Genomic DNA, 23,007 nt, shown 5'->3' on the forward strand with positions numbered 1-23,007 from the left:
GATTTTATTGAAGTATTTTTGTAGACATAGTTTGACAATGAACTGTCATCACAGCATTACATCACAGAGTAGATTTTATTGAAGTATTTTTGTAGACATAGTTTAACAATGAACTGTCATTACAGCATTACATCACAGAGTAGATTTTACTGAAGTATTTTTGTAGACATAGTTGAACAATGAACTGTCATCACAGCATTACATCACAGAGTAGATTTTACTGAAGTATTTTTGTAGACATAGTTGAACAATGAACTGTCATCACAGCATTACATCACAGAGTAGATTTTACTGAAGTATTTTTGTAGACATAGTTGAACAATGAACTGTCATTACAACATTACATCACAGAGTAGATTTTATTGAAGTATTTTTGTAGACATAGTTTGACAATGAGCTGTCATCACAGCATTACATCACAGAGTAGATTTTACTGAAGTATTTTTGTAGACATAGTTGAACAATGAACTGTCATCACAGCATTACATCACAGAGTAGATTTTACTGAAGTATTTTTGTAGACATAGTTGAACAATGAACTGTCATCACAGCATTACATCACAGAGTAGATTTTACTGAAGTATTTTTGTAGACATAGTTGAACAATGAACTGTCATCACAGCATTACATCACAGAGTAGATTTTACTGAAGTATTTTTGTAGACATAGTTGAACAATGAACTGTCATCACAGCATTACATCACAGAGTAGATTTTACTGAAGTATTTTTGTAGACATAGTTGAACAATGAACTGTCATCACAGCATTACATCACAGAGTAGATTTTACTGAAGTATTTTTGTAGACATAGTTGAACAATGAACTGTCATTACAGCATTACATCACAGAAGAGATTTTGTTGAAGAATTTTTGTAGACATAGTTGAACAATGAGCTGTAATTACAGCATTACATCACAGAGTAGATTTTATTGAAGTATTTTTGTAGACATAGTTGAACAATGAACTGTCATCACAGCATTTCATCACAGAGTAGATTTTACTGAAGTATTTTTGTAGACATAGTTGAACAATGAACTGTCATCACAGCATATCATCACAGAGTAGATTTTACTGAAGTATTTTTGTAGACATAGTTGAACAATGAACTGTCATCACAGCATTACATCACAGAGTAGATTTTATTGAAGTATTTTTGTAGACATAGTTGAACAATGACTGTCATTACAGCATTACATCACAGAGTAGATTTTATTGAAATTTTTGAGACTGTTCATGAACTGTCATCACAGCATTACATCACAGAGTAGATTTTACTGAAGTATTTTTGTAGACATAGTTGAACAATGAACTGTCATCACAGCATTACATCACAGAGTAGATTTTATTGAAGTATTTTTGTAGACATAGTTTGAACAATGAACTGTCATCATAGCATTACATCACAGAGTAGATTTTACTGAAGTATTTTTGTAGACATAGTTGAACAATGAACTGTCATCACAGCATTACATCACAGAGTAGATTTTATTGAAGTATTTTTGTAGACATAGTTTGACAATGAGCTGTCATCACAGCATTACATCACAGAGTAGATTTTACTGAAGTATTTTTGTAGACATAGTTGAACAATGAACTGTCATCACAGCATTACATCACAGAGTAGATTTTATTGAAGTATTTTTGTAGACATAGTTTGAACAATGAACTGTCATCACAGCATTACATCACAGAGTAGATTTTACTGAAGTATTTTTGTAGACATAGTTGAACAATGAACTGTCATCACAGCATTACATCACAGAGTAGATTTTACTGAAGTATTTTTGTAGACATAGTTGAACAATGAACTGTCATCACAGCATTACATCACAGAGTAGATTTTATTGAAGTATTTTTGTAGACATAGTTTGACAATGAGCTGTCATCACAGCATTACATCACAGAGTAGATTTTACTGAAGTATTTTTGTAGACATAGTTGAACAATGAACTGTCATCACAGCATTACATCACAGAGTAGATTTTACTGAAGTATTTTTGTAGACATAGTTGAACAATTAATTGTCATGACAGCATTACATCACAGAGTAGATTTTACTGAAGTATTTTTGAAGACATAGTTGAACAATGAACTGTCATTACAACATTACATCACAGAGTAGATTTTATTGAAGTATTTTTGTAGACATAGTTGAACAATGAACTGTCATCACAGCATTACATCACAGAGTAGATTTTATTGAAGTATTTTTGTAGACATAGTTGAACAATGAACTGTCATCACAGCATTACATCACAGAGTAGATTTTATTGAAGTATTTTTGTAGAGAACAATGAACTGTCATCACAGCATTACATCACAGAGTAGATTTTATTGAAGTATTTTTGTAGACACAGTTGAACAATGAACTGTTATCACAGCATTACATCACAGAAGAGATTCTGTTGAAGTATTTTTCTAGACATAGTTGAACAATGAGCTGTAATTACAGCATTACATCACAGAATAGATTTTATTGAAGTATTTTTGTAGACATAGTTTGAACAATGAACTGTCATCACAGCATTACATCACAGAGTAGATTTTACTGAAGTATTTTTGTAGACATAGTTGAACAATGAACTGTCATCACAGCATTACATCACAGAGTAGATTTTATTGAAGTATTTTTGTAGACATAGTTTGAACAATGAACTGTCATCACAGCATTACATCACAGAGTAGATTTTACTGAAGTATTTTTGTAGACATAGTTGAACAATGAACTGTCATTACAGCATTACATCACAGAGTAGATTTTATTGAAGTATTTTTGTAGACATAGTTGAACAATGAACTGTCATCACAGCATATCATCACAGAGTAGATTTTACTGAAGTATTTTTGTAGACATAGTTGAACAATGAACTGTCATCACAGCATTACATCACAGAGTAGATTTTATTGAAGTATTTTTGTAGACATAGTTTGACAATGAGCTGTCATCACAGCATTACATCACAGAGTAGATTTTACTGAAGTATTTTTGTAGACATAGTTGAACAATGAACTGTCATCACAGCATTACATCACAGAATAGATTCTGTTGAAGTATTTTTCTAGACATAGTTGAACAATGAGCTGTCATCACAGCATTACATCACAGAGTAGATTTTACTGAAGTATTTTTGTAGACATAGTTGAACAATGAACTGTCATCACAGCATTACATCACAGAGTAGATTTTATTGAAGTATTTTTGTAGACATAGTTGAACAATGAACTGTCATCACAGCATTACATCACAGAGTAGATTTTACTGAAGTATTTTTGTAGACAGTTGAACAATGAGTCATCACAGCATTACATCACAGAGTAGATTTTACTGAAGTATTTTTGTAGACATAGTTGAACAATGAACTGTCATCACAGCATTACATCACAGAGTAGATTTTATTGAAGTATTTTTGTAGACATAGTTTGAACAATGAGCTGTCATCACAGCATTACATCACAGAGTAGATTTTACTGAAGTATTTTTGTAGACATAGTTGAACAATGAACTGTCATCACAGCATTACATCACAGAGTAGATTTTATTGAAGTATTTTTGTAGACATAGTTGAACAATGAACTGTCATCACAGCATTACATCACAGAGTAGATTTTATTGAAGTATTTTTGTAGACATAGTTGAACAATGAACTGTCATCACAGCATTACATCACAGAGTAGATTTTATTGAAGTATTTTTGTAGACATAGTTGAACAATGAGCTGTAATTACAGCATTACATCACAGAGTAGATTTTATTGAAGTATTTTTGTAGACATAGTTGAACAATGAACTGTCATCACAGCATTACATCACAGAGTAGATTTTACTGAAGTATTTTTGTAGACATAGTTGAACAATGAACTGTCATCACAGCATTACATCACAGAGTAGATTTTATTGAAGTATTTTTGTAGACATAGTTGAACAATGAACTGTCATCACAGCATTACATCACAGAGTAGATTTTATTGAAGTATTTTTGTAGACATAGTTTGAACAATGAACTGTCATCACAGCATTACATCACAGAGTAGATTTTATTGAAGTATTTTTGTAGACATAGTTGAACAATGAACTGTCATCACAGCATTACATCACAGAGAAGATTTTATTGAAGTATTTTTGTAGACATAGTTGAACAATGAACTGTCATCACAGCATTACATCACAGAGTAGATTTTACTGAAGTATTTTTGTAGACATAGTTGAACATTGAACTGTCATTACAGCATTACATCACAGAGTAGATTTTATTGAAGTATTTTTGTAGACATAGTTTGACAATGAGCTGTCATCACAGCATTACATCACAGAGTAGATTTTACTGAAGTATTTTTGTAGACATAGTTGAACAATGAACTGTCATCACAGCATTACATCACAGAGTAGATTTTACTGAAGTATTTTTGTAGACATAGTTGAACAATGAACTGTTATCACAGCATTACATCACAGAGTAGATTTTATTGAAGTATTTTTGTAGACATAGATGAACAATGAACTGTCATCACAGCATTACATCACAGAGTAGATTTTATTGAAGTATTTTTGTAGACATAGTTGAACAATGAACTGTCATCACAGCATTACATCACAGAGTAGATTTTATTGAAGTATTTTTGTAGACATAGTTTGAACAATGAACTGTCATCACAGCATTACATCACAGAGTAAATATGACTGAAGTATTTTTGTAGACACAGTTGAACAATGAACTGTCATCACAGCATTACATCACAGAGTAGATTTTATTGAAGATTTTTGTAGACATAGTTTAACAATGAGCTGTCATCACAGCATTACATCACAGAGTAGATTTTACTGAAGTATTTTTGTAGACATAGTTTGACAATGAACTGTCATCACAGCATTACATCACAGAGTAGATTTTACTGAAGTATTTTTGTAGACATAGTTGAACAATGAACTGTCATCACAGCATTACATCACAGAGTAGATTTTATTGAAGTATTTTTGTAGACATAGTTTGAACAATGAACTGTCATCACAGCATTACATCACAGAGTAGATTTTACTGAAGTATTTTTGTAGACATAGTTGAACAATGAACTGTCATTACAGCATTACATCACAGAGTAGATTTTATTGAAGTATTTTTGTAGACATAGTTGAACAATGAACTGTCATCACAGCATTACATCACAGAGTAGATTTTACTGAAGTATTTTTGTAGAAATAGTTGAACAATGAACTGTCATCACAGCATTACATCACAGAGTAGATTTTACTGAAGTATTTTTGTAGACATAGTTGAACAATGAACTGTCATTACAGCATTACATCACAGAGTAGATTTTATTGAAGTATTTTTGTAGACATAGTTTGACAATGAAGCTGTCATCACAGCATTACATCACAGAGTTGATTTTACTGAAGTATTTTTGTAGACATAGTTGAACAATGAACTGTCATCACAGCATTACATCACAGAGTAGATTTTATTGAAGTATTTTTGTAGACATAGTTTAACAATGAGCTGTCATCACAGCATTACATCACAGAGTAGATTTTATTGAAGTATTTTTGTAGACATAGTTGAACAATGAACTGTCATCACAGCATTACATCACAGAGTAGATTTTATTGAAGTATTTTTGTAGACATAGTTTAACAATGAGCTGTCATCACAGCATTACATCACAGAGTAGATTTTATTGAAGTATTTTTGTAGACATAGTTTGACAATGAGCTGTCATCACAGCATTACATCACAGAGTAGATTTTACTGAAGTATTTTTGTAGACATAGTTGAACAATGAACTGTCATCACAGCATTACATCACAGAGTAGATTTTATTGAAGTATTTTTGTAGACATAGTTTGAAAATGAACTGTCATCACAGCATTACATCACAGAGTAGATTTTATTCAAGTATTTTTGTAGACATAGATGAACAATGAACCGTCATTACAGCATTACATCACAGAGTAGATTTTATTGAAGTATTTTTGTAGACACAGTTGAACAATGAACTGTCATCACAGCATTACATCACAGAGTAGATTTTACTGAAGTATTTTTGTAGACATAGTTGAACAATGAACTGTCATTACAGCATTACATCACAGAGTAGATTTTACTGAAGTATTTTTGTAGACATAGTTTGACAATGAGCTGTCATCACAGCATTACATCACAGAGTAGATTTTACTGAAGTATTTTTGTAGACATAGTTGAACAATGAACTGTCATCACAGCATTACATCACAGAGTAGATTTTATTGAAGTATTTTTCTAGACATAGTTGAACAATGAGCTGTCATCACAGCATTACATCACAGAATAGATTTTATTGAAGTATTTTTGTAGACATAGTTGAACAATGAACTGTCATCAAAGCATTACATCACAGAGTAGATTTTATTGAAGTATTTTTGTAGACATAGTTTAACAATGAGCTGTCATCACAGCATTACATCACAGAGTAGATTTTATTGAAGTATTTTTGTAGACATAGTTTAACAATGAGCTGTCATCACAGCATTACATCACAGAGTAGATTTTATTGAAGTATTTTTGTAGACATAGTTGAACAATGAACTGTCATCACAGCATTACATCACAGAGTAGATTTTATTGAAGTATTTTTGTAGACATAGTTTAACAATGAGCTGTCATCACAGCATTACATCACAGAGTAGATTTTACTGAAGTATTTTTGTAGACATAGTTGAACAATGAACTGTCATCACAGCATTACATCACAGAATAGATTTTACTGAAGTATTTTTGTAGACAAAGATGAACAATGAACTGTCATCACAGCATTACATCACAGAGTAGATTTTATTGAAGTATTTTTGTAGACATAGTTTAACAATGAACTGTCATTACAGCATTACATCACAGAGTAGATTTTACTGAAGTATTTTTGTAGACATAGTTGAACATTGAACTGTCATTACAGCATTACATCACAGAATAGATTTTATTGAAGTATTTTTGTAGACATAGTTTAACAATGAGCTGTCATCACAGCATTACATCACAGAGTAGATTTTATTGAAGTATTTTTGTAGACATAGTTGAACAATGAACTGTCATCACAGCATTACATCACAGAGTAGATTTTACTGAAGTGTTTTTGTAGACATAGTTGAACAATGAACTGTCATTACAACATTACATCACAGAGTAGATTTTATTGAAGTATTTTTGTAGACATAGTTTGACAATGAGCTGTCATCACAGCATTACATCACAGAGTAGATTTTACTGAAGTATTTTTGTAGACATAGTTGAACAATGAGCTGTCATCACAGCATTACATCACAGAGTAGATTTTATTGAAAATTTTTCAAGACATAGTTGAACAATGAACTGTCATTACAGCATTACATCACAGAGTAGATTTTATTGAAGTATTTTTGTAGACATAGTTGAACAATGAACTGTCATTACAGCATTACATCACAGAGTAGATTTTATTGAAGTATTTTTGTAGACATAGTTTAACAATGAGCTGTCATCACAGCATTACATCACAGAGTAGATTTTATTGAAGTATTTTTAAACATAGTTTGACAATAAGGTGTAATCACAGCATTACACCATAGAGTAGATTTTAGTTATTTTTTTTTGTATTTTTGTAGACACAGATGAACAATGAACTCTCATCACAGCATTACATCACAGAGTAGATTTTATTGAAGTATTTTTGTAGACACAGTTGAACAATGAACTGTCATCACAGCATTACATCACAGAGTAGATTTTATTGAAGTATTTTTGTAGACACAGATGATCAATGAACTGTCATCACAGCATTTCTTCACAGAGTAGATTTTATTGAAGTATATTTGGAGATATAGTTAAACAATGAACTTTTATTATAGCATTGCATCACAGAGTAGATTTTATTGAAGTATTTTTGTAGACATAGTTTAACAATGAACTGTCATCACAGCATTACATCACAGAGTAGATTTTATTGAAGTATTTTTGTAGACACAGATGATCAATGAACTGTCATCACAGCATTTCATTACAGAGTAGATTTTATTGAAGTATTTTTGTTGATATAATTTAACAATGAGCTTTCATTACAGCATTACATCACAGAGTAAATTTTATTGAAGAATTTTTGTAGACACAGTTGAAGAATGAACTGTCATCACAGCATTACATCACGGAGTAGATTTTATTGAAGTATTTTGTAGACATAGTTTGACAGTGAAGATTGTTTGCTTTTATTTTGTAACACCAAATACTTCTTAAAGGTTTTTTAGTTTATTTATAACTGAAACTCATTTTTTTTTGTAATTTTTATTGGTTAAATCTGAAAGATATCACTTATGTTAAATTTAAATGGTTTTATTTATTTCTCAGTTATAAAAATATTGGCTAGTTACAAAATATTACCCAGTTATGATTAGTGTTGATCAGTGCGGCACTTTCCAATATCCAAGTTTTGGACGTATACGCGTGAAGCCCCATTAAAATAAAAATGTGATAATTTTAAGATAAAGTTGTTTTACAGTGTTCCTGTTATCCATTCGTTTCTCATTATTTCTAATAATGTATTCAGAAGAATCGTATGTAATAATATTTTTAGCCTCCTCATAACGGCTCTTAAAATACCTCTAAGTATTTGAAGTAGAAACTTTCAGGGCCCGGCATTACAGATGTGCCATTACAGAGCGTATCGTCAGTAAAGGTAATTTTTTTCTCTCTTTATTTTTAAGTTGTTGTAAAAATTCCGATAATTAATATATATAGAAATATAACTGCACAGAAGTTCTAAAACAAAGTTTAAGCAAGAAAGAAAGTCGAATATACAGAGCACATTTGAATATCAGTAAAATTAGTAACAATAGAAGAACGTAAGAAACATAGTTTGAACTTTTGTATTTTTTTACACCTATTTTTTTTTGCTTTTCTTTCACTTACGTAATTTATTTACAACAGATGATTCGCCACTACTGTTTCATCACACTTTCAAATTTTGTAGTGCATACTGGAAGGGATTTACATATTTTGGAAAAACTGGAAAAAAACGACCTTTACACTCCAGATATATTCATTTTGACCACTGTTTCGCTTTTGCGGCTTTCTCAGGGTTAACATGTCAATACTAGGCTTCATATACTAATGATCTGTTTGTTATACGTATGAGGTTATTTATTGGTTTCTACTAGTGGTGATTCGTGTGTTATATATATAGGGTTTTTGGTTGTAGTTATTTCAAAAGATTTCAAGAGTTATCACCATTGATGCTTATAGTTTATTGTTTTTTTTTCTTCTTAAGCTGCCAAAAAACATGGTTAATTAACAGCTGGAGCTACTTGTTCCTTGTATTTCCTGTAAGAACTTCCTTGTGGTGGGAACTTTAAAGTCCTGGTTCTGATGAACTAGTAATTAAAACTTGCGGTTCTAATTAAATTATTATAATTTAATCTGCTGTTGTGTCTAACATTACAGAAAAGACTAGATTGCTTGTACACTGAAAAATATAAACTGAAGAAGAAAACCGTGTGTCTTTTATTATCAGTACAGATAATGTTAACTGAAGAAGAGAACTGTGTCTCTATTATGATCAGTAAGTGAACCAAACAGCCTAGCCTTTTCAGCCGTGGGGGCGTTATAATGTGATGGTCATCTCAACTAGAGTTGGCAATGGGTGGTGATGACTATATGCCTGTTCTCTTGTCTTTCACTGCTAAATTAAGGAAGGCTGACGAAGATAGCCCTCGTGAAAATGTTTACGAAATTCAACCAAACAAAACTTCAGATGAACTAACAGGCAGAGTATTACTTCAGGCGGGGACATAAATAGTATAATGATATGAATAGTATAATAATATACATGGAAGTACTATAATTAGATTGAGAAGATAAGAACCGTAATATATCAGAAAAAAATCAATATTAAACAATATCTTGCAGGATGTTTTGAAACAACATCGGACCTATTGGCTGTCCCATCCTTTCAACTAAATTAAACGGCCCGGCATGGTCACGTGGGTTAAGGCGTTCGACTCGTAATCTGAGGGTCGTTGGTTCGAATCCAAACATGCTCGCCCTTTCAGTTGTGGGGGCGTATAATATGACGGTCAATCCCACTATTTTTTGGTAAAAGTCTAGTCTTACACTGCTAAATTAGGGACGGCTAGCGCAGATAGCCCTCGTGTAATTTTGCGCGAGAATACAAAACAAACAAACAAAACAACTAAATTAAAACAGTTAATAAATATAATTTTAAGTTCAACTAAACCAGCCCTTATCATTCATATATGTACCGAGCTTTTACTAAAACTCACTTAAGTTTACTGCCTTTAGGTATTTCGAAAGGCCAAACAACCTGTTAGAAAACTGTTTGTTTTCGCTATTCATACTGTTCAAACTGTTTAGTGTGAACAAAGATGATGCATCAACACTGCCAATTCCCTTTGCAATGTTAAACACCTCATTAAGTTCTAATCTAACTCTTTTTGTTTTTCAAGAGAAGACAATTTGAAAGATTTCAGCCTCTCTTCGTACGACAACCACTCCACCCCAGATACCGTTCTGATGACTCTACTCTGAACCCTTTCCAATAATTCAATGACCTTCTAAGGTAAGATACTCATGAGTGAACATAATATTCTAAGTGTTACCTAACCAGTGACCTGTACAACGAAATTTTAACTTTTTTATACTTGTATTCAATATTTCTTTAGACACAACTTAAAATCCTATTTGCCCTACCACTAGCAATAGTACGCTGCTCGGGTGGCTTTAAAGACTGATCAACCATACACCAAGATCCATTTCCTTCATGACACTGTTAAAATATCATACTCTAATGCAACTCTTGCTTATATGCTACTGGAAAAACTTTATTATTACGCAACGTACAACCCTACTTCGCGAAAGTTTAATCCTGTGTGTATGTAAATTCGCGATAGTGATCATGATTTTCCTGTTTTGCTTCAGTTTCCCATCATAGAGAACTTTATTTTTATCCATTCTTAGAATGCAGATGTGGCATCATGAATACGTCACACGCGGATCTAATGTACAGGTGTCATCTATATAAATATAATAGTACTGTCTGTTGTATGTCTATGTAAATACTTTGCAGAGTGCAGGTAGATTTTCATCAGTACTGGTATATAGATTCATTAGATCCCTGGGGAAATAAATATAAATTTTTCAATTCTACATTTTTCAGTTCTTTTATCACTACTTTGTCCCTGTTGATTGATATTCGCCAAATTTGGCATGAAGGTTTGTTTGGTTTATGAGGAGATACAAGCAAATTTATTATTTCAGATTTGGTGTTTTGCTGGTTTTATGGGCTTTTTTAAAAAATATATATCAAGGAAACAGCTTTTCATGTTCTAAGATAACCTTTCATTAATCATGAATTTACATAACTTTTGTCCAGGGTATGGGTAACCGAGCTAGTACTTATAATTCAAATTATGATAGCCCACATACATTATCTTGCATTTATTATAACTCAAACCCATCTGCAATTTATTTGCTCAACACATTAAATGATTTAAATCCTTTTGTAAGTCAGTAGCATCCTCTTCACAACTAGTAACACCCAAGAACTCAATATCAGCTACAAATGTAAGTAGTTTTTCTTTGTCATTGATGTAAGTCATAAAAACCTAAGATCCTAAGAGTGAGCTCTGAGGTACCCTACTTGTAACATTAATCCAGTTTGATTTGTAAAAGCCCTCTGCTTTCTTCTATACAGCCACTCTTCTATACAATTTGCTAATTTACCCTTCACACCTACATGGAAATTTTTACAAGCCTTTTATGTGGCACCTTGTGAAAGGATTTCAGAAAATTCAAATAGCCTTTAAATAACCAAAAATCCAGTATCCTTTTCAAAGAATTTTATACGATTTGTAAGGCAAGATGTTGATCACGTTTCCTACCCAATAAGATTCTAATCTTTGATAAATAACTTTGTGAAGCATGTTTTATTCGACTTTTCAAAACTCTTCCCACAACTGATGTAAGACTAATAAGTCTATAATTACTAGAGCAATTTTTACGATTTCTCTTGAAAAGACAAGTTACATTAGTCAACTTCTAATCATCTGATACCTACTCAAACTAATAAAAACAGTAGCAAGTAGTTCACATACACTATATTTAACTTTCTTCATAACCCTTAGGGAAATATTATCTGACCAAGGAACCTATTGTTTTTTCAAACTTCCCAATTTTTTTCTTAACAAACCCAAACTAATTAATTTACCTTCGAAACATACACTGCTGGACAAAATTTTAAGGCTAATGAACATACAAAAAAAATATGCATTTTGCATTGTTAGACTCAACAATTTGACTAGAGCTTCGAAAGATGAAAATAAGAAAAGAGAAAATAAAAATAAAAAACTGTTTTAGTATTTAATAGGAAAATGTGAACACTATGAAATTAGCCTAAATACTAGCTGGTGAAAAGTTTAAGACCATACCAAAAAGAAGTCCTAAACAGGGTAGGAATTGCCCAACAAGAGGTCTCAGTAGAGAGTTGCACGGCCGTCATTGCGAATACCTGCAAACATTCGCTTTGGCATGGTCGATATAAGCGTTTGCAGAAGGCTGGCTGAAATGTTATTCCAAGTAGTGAAGATGGTTTCACGAAGATCATGCACTGTTTGAAACTGACGTCCATTTCCATAGACTTCCCTTGCCATCCACCCCCAAACATTTTCAATGGGGTTCAGTTCGGACGAACACGCGGGATGGTCCAAAAGAATCACGTTATTCGCCATGAAAAAAGTCCTTTATCTTGCGGGCATTGTGGATTGCATCGTTGTCCTGCTGAAAGATCCAGTCATTTCCACACAATCGAGGGCCTTCAGTCAATAAGGATGCTCTCTCCAACATGCCAATGTAGCCAGCTGCTGTTTGACGCCCTGTATAACCTGAAGCTCCATTGTTCCATGGAAGAAGAAAGCACCCCAGATCATGATGGAACCTCCTACACTGTGTTATGTAGAAAAGTCTCCAGTGGAATATCTTATCGTGCCAGTAACGTCGGAAGCCATCTGGACCATCCAGGTTAAATTTTTTCTCATCAGAGAACAAAATCTTCGTCCACTTTTCTACGTCATATGTTTGCTGCTTCTCAGCAAAGTTTAACCGAGTTGTTTCGTGATGGGGAAGAAGGCGTGGTCTTTGAAGACGTTTACGGGTTTTAAAGCTCTTCTCTTGTAGATGCCGTCTTATTGTTCTTGAGCTGCATTCTGCGTCCGTAAAGGCCTTAATCTGGTTCGAAGAGCGGCTGGTGCCTTGCGGGACAACAAATAAAATCCTCCTGTTCAACTCCGGCGAAATTTTCTTGGGCCGACCACTTGATATTCTCGTTCCGTATCCCTTAGGGTCTTTTAAGAAATTTGCAACAGCAGTTTTACTACGTGCAATCTTACCAGCGATGACACGTTGAGAGAGACTTTGCTTTTGCAGCTCGACAATTCTACCACGTTCAAACTCTATCAACTTTTGCCATGTTTTACCCAATGTAACACAAGAGATATCAGTGGGAGATGTTGACAACGCTAATGCTTGAACACAAATGACTAAATTTCGATACGTGTTTACCGATTAACGCTTCGTTTCAGTGTGGTCTTAAACTTTTGACCAGCTAGTATTTAAGCTAATTTCATAGTGTTCATATTTTCAATATTAAATGCTAAAAAGGTTTCTATTTTCCCTTTTCTTAGTTTCATCTTTTGAAGCTCTACTCAAATAAGTGGTTAAGTCTAACAACGCAAAATGCATATTTTTGCTTTATGTTCATTGGCCTTAAAAGTTTGGCCAGCGATGTACTTATATAAAAGTTTGATGAAACTTTCTGTCTTTAAGTGTATTTTTTTGACATGACGAAAAGTACCACATTTACTTTACTTTAAATGAAAACAAATGTTTTTGAACCATTTCTACATTAACCATAACTGATAATTTATTTGTTTGTTTAATATTTATTAATTAACTTATTAATCTATTATTTTATGACATAAAAGCCAAGGTTATTACCATGTCTTTTCGTGTTTCACATCAATCTCTGAGGTGCGGAAACAGAAAACTGTAAAAATAAAAACGTATTCTACCAAAATACTAGGCTTATTTTATAGATTTAATAAAAGAAATATTTTATATTTCGATGTAAACCTGTTTATTTTGGTTTGGTGGTTAAACACACCCTTAATAATTATTGTACTATTAGTTTAGCAGAGTTTTATTTCTGTGAGAATATAAGGTATTTAGAAAAAGTCTACCTTACATTTAGCAGGGATTTTTTGTTTCTTTCAAGCTATTAGAAATACCACATAATGTTTTTTATAAGTTTTAATTCAAATAAGTTAGTAAAAAGGATGGTTGAATGTTTCATTGCTTAACATTTAGGCCCGGCGTGGCCTAGCGCGTAAGGCGTGCGACTCGTAATCCGCGGGTTCGCGCCCGCGTCGCGCTAAACATGCTCGCCCTCCCAGCCGTGGGGGTGTATAATGTGACGGTCAATCCCACTATTCGTTGGTAAAAGAGTAGCCCAAGAGTTGGCGGTGGGTGGTGATGACTAGCTGCCTTCCCTCTAGTCTTACACTGCTAAATTAGGGACGGCTAGCACAGATAGCCCTCGAGTAGCTTTGTGCGAAATTCCCAAACAAACAAAGCTTAACATTTAGTGATTGGGACTAATTTTCTAGTTTATAAAAAAATATGTGATATTAAAATAAAATTACGTAAAGATTGGTTTCTTTAAGTAACGAGTACATCTATATAAAAATTAATTTTTTTACAAAAGGTTTGATTCGGGGACGTTATTTTGAGAATTAAACATAACTTTACTTGTTTGGATTCTGACAACCAGTGCCACATGCCTCGGTATCATTCTCTTTGTTTTTCTCTCGAGTTTCATGTGACACGTCCGATTTATTAGGCCTAAAATCGGAAAGTAAAATGTGAGAAATACAGAGATTCTTGCTGTGGAAGAAATACAGAAACGATGGAAGTCAGATGGAACTTCTTACGTCGTGGCAGAGACTTGTTTAAAGCATTCCTCATGTATCGTCAGCATTAAAAAAAATAAACGAATAACTCACAGGAAAAAAATATAAACAAGTTATTTAAGTATTGACACTATCATACGTCCTTAAATAATTTGGAATAATCGTAACTTACATCCATGAAACCGTAACAGCTGAATGAAAAAATGTTATCCACAACCAACCACGTAATACACATAATGAAACTGAAAATTAAAAAAATAGTTGCAAGCCTATTTGTTCCTGTTTGTTAAAAGTTTCATTGTGTATAATACAACTTGTATGGTGAACACTATATGCACCCTTGTGCAAATTAATTGAAACAATACGGAAAATTACAATTTTTTAAATTTTTTGCGTTTTATTTCTGAGAATCCAAATATTACTCATAAATTAATACATGATATGACCGCCTTAATTTTTGAGAAGATCATTAATCCGCTTTGGCATCGAGTCCACGAATTGACTGCAATCTTTACTAATTTTTGGATTGCGGTACCACACCTCAATTATGGCCTCAATTAGCTTATCTTTCGTAGTATAGTCTTTTCCCCGAAGTCTTTCTTTACAAATCGCCCAAAGGTTTTCAGTAGGATTTAAGTCCGGAGAGTTTCCAGGCCAGTCCAGCACCTTTATTCGCGTTATAGTCATAAAATTCTTCACAAGTTTCGATGTGTGACACGGAGCCAGATCTTGCTGAAAAATGCCAGATCCATCTGGAAATCTCTTTTTCAATTCTGGAACGACTCTTATCTTTAAAACGTCGATGTACTGTAGTCATCGCATCATATCTTTCACGATATGTAAGCCTCCGACGCCATAGTAGCTGAAAAAGCCCCAAAACATCTTCTTCAAGGGATGTTTTACGAACTGATTGATGTGAAATCCTCGAAGTTTCTTGCCTGGAGGTCTGCAAACATGTAGACTTCTTTGACCCTGTACGAAAAAATGAGTCTCGTCACTGAATAACTCCTTCCTCCATTGTTCTTGCGTCCAGTTCTTGTATTTCAGACCCCATTGATACCGTTTTTTCTTCATTGAGTTGGTAAGAAGTTGTTTTTTGACTGGTCTCCTTGCTCTTCTAATGCAATTTCAAATGACGTAATATTCCTCAAAATTTCGTCATATATCCCAAAAATAGATCGACCGTATTGCATAACACAGGTAATGACGCCGTCTGTGTGAAAAAATGACTATTAAAGGAAATCAGCGGGTCCAGCGAGCCTACACCGGCCGCCATGCTGAAAATATTGTAAAATGACCATTTGTTTCAATTAATTTGCACAAGGGTGTATATATATATTTCTTGATTTATATCCAAAAGTGATGGAAACCATTCCCTGGTATAATACAACATGTAACCATAATATTTCTTGTCTGTTACATACAAAGGTGATATAAGCCATCTTATTTTATATAAGACAACCAGAATAGCTCACAACACAGATATTTGATAATTATATATACAAAGATGAGTTAAACCGTTTCTTAAACTTTCATGATTTCATACCCATATACTTGTAAGTTATTTGCACATGCCAATTTAAACGTTTCCAGGTACGCAAGGCACCCTTGAGTTAAATTAAATAGATGTATATATATATATATATATATATATATATATATAGGCTACATAGAAATGTGGGATAAACCGCTTCCTTCTATACAAAGACTTTCTGATTTCTAATTATTCTAATTATACTAATATTTTAAGGCTGAAAGTATCCAAGTATTATGAATAAAACTACGTAGCTCTAAAATCTTTACATTTACAACAAAAAGGGAATAATACAGTCCTTGAGATTTCATACTGCAACTTGGAATAGCTGAGAAAATGAATATGTAGACGAGAATCAATAGAGTTTAATCCAAGGATTACATTTATCGCTCTTTTTTAGTTCCTGTGATGACCGCCTGGTGTAATTTGACTCTTGTATATGTACTTCATGGTTGGAATTTGAAGACATACCTAAGATGAACTGGTGTGAGCAGTATTAACTTAGATAAGAAATCTCCTGATTACTGAAAGACACTCTAACATTAAGAATGAGCCGTTTGTTTGAAGTTATTTATTTTTAGTTTATATTTAAGTAAAATAATTTTAATTTACAATCTTCTGTTCGTTTGAGAATCTGGCATTACATGGGAAAAAAATGGATGTTTATTCATTGTTTACCCACAAAATCTTGTGATGTCATGCTGTTATATCAACTCAACTGATGATATTCAACGTCATGTCGTGTAGTGTCATCAATAAAGCCCACAAACACCGTTGAATGTTACTCTTATTGTTACTATAGCTCTCTAGTATTGTTCAACACCATATTTAATGGTATCATTCAGAGCCTAGTTGCACTTTTAACGCCACATTTAATGTTATCATTCAATGCCCAATAGTACTCTTAATACTACTGTTAATATTATAATACAGAGCCCAGTAGTACTGTTAACAACGAATTTATTGTTATGATTCAGAATACACTAGTACTGTTAACACCGAATTTATTGTTATGATTCAGAATACACTAGTACTGTTAACACCAAATTTAAACTTAACATCTAGAGTACAGTACTACTGTTAACACAACATTTAATGTTATCATTCAGGGCTCAGTAGCACCGTTAACATCACATTTAAAGTTATAATTCAGAGTCTAGTAATACTGTTGACACAACATTTAATGTTATCATTCAGGGCTCAGTAGCACCGTTAACATCACATTTAAAGTTATAATTCAGAGCCTAGTAATGCTGCTAACATCACATTTAATGCTATCATCTACAGGCCGGTATAACATACAAACATAACATTTAAAGCTATCATGTAGAGCCAGTAATATTCTTAACAGAAAATGTATACCTTAAAATATAGTAGGTGCTGAAAGGAAGGCTATTGTTTAAGACTGAATAACACAGTTAACTGCCTTAAAAATATACTATTTACTGAATGTAAAGTTATTATTTAACGCGATAAAATATATTTAATCACCTTAACAAAATGTACTACTCACTGAAAGTAATGTTATTATTTAAGACCGATTAATACAGTTACCCGCCTCAATAAAATGTACCACTTACTGAATGTAGCGTTATATAAGACCGTATAATATAGCGAACTACTTTAACAAAATGGAGTACTTAATGAATGTAACGTTATTATTTAAGACCGCATAATATAGTTAGCAACCTTAACAAATTGTAATAATTATTAAAAGTAAGGTTATTATTTAAGACCGCATAATACAGTTACTCACCATAACAAAATGCATAACTTACTGAATGTAACATTATGATTTAAGACCATACTATACAGTAGCAACCTTAACAAAATGTAGTACTTACTCAAGGTAACGTTATTATTTAGGACTATAACAAAATGTAGTACTTACTGAATCTGACATTATTATTTAAGACCGTATAATACCGTTGACACCCCGTACAAAATGATATACTCACTGAAGGTAACATTATTATTAAAGACCGTATTATACAGCTAACCACCTTAACAAAGTGTTTCACTTACTGAATGTAACGTTATTATTTAAGACCATATAATACAGTTAGCCACCTCAAAAAAAGTAGTATTTCCTGAAAAGAACGTTATTATTTAAAACCTGGTAATACAGTTTACCATCTTAACGAAATGTTGTACTTACTGAATGTAACGTTATTATTTAAGATCATGTTATACAATTAGCCAATTTATCAAAAGGTAGTAGTTACTGAATGGAACGTTATTACTTAAAACTATATAATACCCTTAAAATCTTAACAAAATGTAGTAGTTAGTGAATGGAACGTTATTATTCGAGACCCCATAGTACAGTTAACCACCTTTACTTTCAGTATGTACTACTGAAAAGAAAGCTATTATTTAAGACATTTTAACACAGTTAACCACATTAAAAAATTACTACTTAATCAATGTAATGTTAATATTTAAGAACATATAATACATTTAACCACCCTAAGGAAGTGTAATATTTACTGAATGGGACGTTATTATTTAAAAGCTCGTAACACAGATAACCACCTCAATAAAACATAGAACTTACTAAAAGTAACATTATTATTTAATACCATATAACACAGTTAACCACCTTAATAAAGTGTAGTAGTTACTGAATGTGACGTTATTATTTAAGAGCGCATAAAAGAGATAACCATTTTAACAAAATGATGTACTTACTGAATTTAACGTTATTATTAAAGGCCATATACTACCGTTAACCACCTTCACAAAATTTACCACTTACTGAATGGAACGTTATTATTTAAAACCATATAATACAGTTAGCCACCTCAACAAAATGTTGTACTTTACTGTATCTTACACTATTATTTAAGACCATTCTCTACAGTAGCCACCTTACGAAGTGTAGTAGATACTGAATGGAACGTTATTATTGAAGACCGCATAATACTGATAATCACCTTGACAAAATATGGTACTTATTGAACGTAACGTTATTATTTAAGACCGTGTAATAAAATTAACCACATTAACTAAACGTAGAGCCTACTGAAAGTAAAATTATAATTTAAGACCATATAAAATAGTTAAGCACATTAACAAAATTTACTACTTACTGAAAGAAACCTCATTATTTAAGACCATATTGTACATTAACCACCTTGGCAAAATATGGTACTTATAACATGTAACGTTATTATTTAACATTATATAATACAGTTAACCTAAACCTTAAAAAAATGTTGTACTTACTAAATGTAACGTTATTATTCAAGGTCTTATAATTCAATTAACAACATTAACAAACTGTAGTACTAACTGAAAGTAACATTAATATTAAAGATTGTATAATACAATTAACTACCTTCACAAAATGTTGTGATTACTAAATGTGACGTTGATATTTAAGACCGGAAAATACAGTTAACCATCTTAATAAAACGTGGAATATAGTAAATGCAACGTTATTACTTCACAACTTTTAACACAGTTAAACAAATTAGAAAAATGTTGTATTTACTGAATCTTATGTTAATATTTAAGACCGTATAATACAGTGAATCACATTAACAAAATGTAGTACTTACTAAATGGAACGTTATTATTTAAGAACATATAATACCGTTAAAACCTTAACAAAATGTAGTAGTTAGTAAATGTAACGTTATTATTCAAGACCGCATAATACAGTTAACCACTTTAACAAAATTTACTACTTACTGAATGTAATGTTAATATTTAAGAATGTATAACACATTTAATAACCTTAAGAAAGTGTAGTATTTACTAAATGGGACGTTATTATTTAAAAGCTCATAATACAGATAACCACCTCAATAACACATAGAACTTACTGAAAGGTACCTTATTATTTAATACCACATAACACAGTTAACCAGATTAATAAAGTGTAGTAGTTACTGAATACGATGTTATTATTTAAGAGCGCATAAAGAGATAAATACTTTAACAAACTGATGTACTCACTCAATTTAACGTTATTATTAAAGACCGTATATTATAGTTAACCACCATAACTAAGTGTAATAGTTACTGAAAGGTACGTTGTTATTTAAGAGGGCACAATACATATTACCACCTTACAAAATATTTTACTTACTGAATTTCACGTTATTACTGAAGACCTCATAATACAGTTAACCACCTTAATAAAACGTAGCACCTACTGAAAGTAAAGTTATTATTTAAGATCATATAAAACAGTTAACCACATTAAGAAATTTACTACTTACTGAAAGTAACGTTATTATTTAAGACGTACGATACAGTTAACCACCTTAAGAAAATTTACTACTTACTGAAAGTAACATTATTATTTAGCACCGTATAATACAGTTAACCAACCTTAATAAAATATAGTACTTGATGAATGTAACGTTATTATTTAAGACCATGTAATACAGTTAACCCCCTTAAGAAAATGTAGTATTTATTGAATGTAATGCTATTATTTGAGACTGTACAATACAGTTAACCTCCTTATCAAAATGCAGTACTTATTGAAAGTAACATTATTATATAAGACCATATAATACAGCTATCCACCTTAACAAAATGTAGTACTACTTACTGAATGTAAGGTTATTAGTTAAGACCATATAATACAGGTACCTCCTGAACAAAATGTAGCACTTACTGAATGTAATGTTATTAATTAAGATTGCATAATACAGTTACTTACCTTAACAAAATGTAGTACTTACGATATGTAACTTTATTATTTAGCGCCGTACAATACAGTTAACTACTTCAACAAAATGTTGAACTTACTGGATGTATCCTTATTATTTGAGACCGTATAATACAGTTAACTACCTTAAGAACGATATTGTACTTACTGAACAGAACCTTAATAATATTCGCCGATTGCTGACTGCTTACTATGAAGGATTATTGCACTAACATATTTGATTTTGCACCGGTTGTCGAGAGAATGTAAATTGTCCATTGTTTTGTATCTAAGATCAAATAAATACGTTCTAGGAGTCTTGATTACTTTAACTTCCACACACGTAAAGTAACATTGTGTACTGAGACTGTCCGGTATTGTTATTTAACTTTGTGTATCTCCTTTGTTATGTTAATATTTTGCTGTGATTCTCAAATCTATTAATGCTAAGGCAGCAGTGTGTTTTTTTTTATATTAGTCACTTTCGCTGAATTGGCAGAGAATGTTATGTTGTCCATCTGTTTATGTAACCACTTAAAATGCTACTAGTCTACGATATTGGAGAGAACCTTAGTTAATATTTTTTTAATCATTTATTGAGTTAGTAGATTCTTCATCGAAAACAACTGTTTATTTTTCCATCAAAGTGGGCGTAGGAAGAATTATATGTTATAAATACAACTTGCTACAAGCAAATGTTTTACATATGAAATCCTCAAACATTCAGTAGTTGGGTGTCTGCACTTCTTATAGAAGCCATTCACTATAGACCCTCGAGACAGTATTTGTTATGAAAACATATAACCTTACCCGTTTTCAATACTCTAATCTTCTCTGCTACACTGTTATACATGAATGCTAGGACCGAACAGACTTTGTTTGCACTACGAGTCCATAATGCTTGATTGTTGCACATTTTCTCGTTGTAAATGAAAGTGGGCGTGTTTGTTACAGTAAAGGCCTTATAAAGTGCGTGTTTTAATCAGCACATCCTGAATGTTTAATGTTTTAATCACACTGATAAACCGAGACGAAATTTTCATGTTCAAAATATGTAAACACGTAAAAACAAGTTATCTAGTAATTAACATTCTTCATGTGATTGGCGAGTGCATTACTAATGCAGAAATTAAATGTGGTTTTAAATAACAAATGAATATCTACTATAAATTGTAGATCTTAGCAATTTTTAGGGTTGTCACAGGCATTTGCGAAGGGACAGGAGTAGTTGAATTATGGACATTGTGGGTTAAATCATCCATTAATTACTTACTCCATTTGATGTCCCGTGCTTGCTGTCTTCTTGTTTATTTACGTTTCTTTTTTCGTTATTTCTTATAGATGAACGATTCTAAGAACTATTTCCACTGGTATTTTCCTTTAAAGATATACCATTTATACTTTCCTGACATATAGTACAATGTTTCTTTTTATTTTCTTGACGTCTCTATATGTTGACGTTGCGCTAGTGAACGTATTTGTGTTTGTGTTCATAAATGTTATAATTTCACACTCAATATTAGATGCATGACTGTTTTAACAACGCTTTTACTTTTCATTAATAACAATACTTTACCGTTGCGAATAGTGCTTATGTTCTATAAAACTGTAAAGTGATCAATGGCTTTCCTTTTCATATCTCACAAAACAGATATCCTAGTGGCTCTTATTCTTTTACATAACACAGTTTTTGTTTTTCAAAATAACTACATCCATATGGTTATATCCATGTAAAAACAAAACACTTTCATCTTATGGTTATATCTTGTTGCTAGGTGAGGTACGATCTAAACTGCTGCTAAACATTGAGTCACCATGGAGATTCGTAGC

The 23,007-nt window shown here is 32.2% G+C and overlaps 1 pseudogene across 5 annotated transcripts in view; it reads left to right on the top strand.

Moving 5' to 3' along the window:
• Positions 1 to 23,007, top strand: part of LOC143225286 (sex peptide receptor pseudogene) — a 130,850-nt pseudogene that overhangs the window by 43,814 nt on the left and 64,029 nt on the right. Inside the window, exons 1-3 of one of the 5 annotated variants that reach the window (XR_013013773.1) lie at positions 8,581 to 8,676; positions 10,463 to 10,575; positions 16,912 to 17,289. The exons of 1 other annotated variant lie outside the window; for it this stretch is intronic. The product of XR_013013773.1 is annotated as a sex peptide receptor pseudogene, transcript variant X6 (transcript). Of the gene's footprint in view, positions 1 to 8,580; positions 8,677 to 10,462; positions 10,576 to 16,911; positions 17,290 to 23,007 lie in introns of those variants that run through there. 3 more of the 5 variants (XR_013013772.1, XR_013013771.1, XR_013013768.1) reach the window with 3 other exon arrangements.

This window comes from Tachypleus tridentatus, chromosome 9 (genome assembly GCF_004210375.1).
Source record: "Tachypleus tridentatus isolate NWPU-2018 chromosome 9, ASM421037v1, whole genome shotgun sequence".
Taxonomy (NCBI): domain Eukaryota; kingdom Metazoa; phylum Arthropoda; class Merostomata; order Xiphosura; family Limulidae; genus Tachypleus; species Tachypleus tridentatus.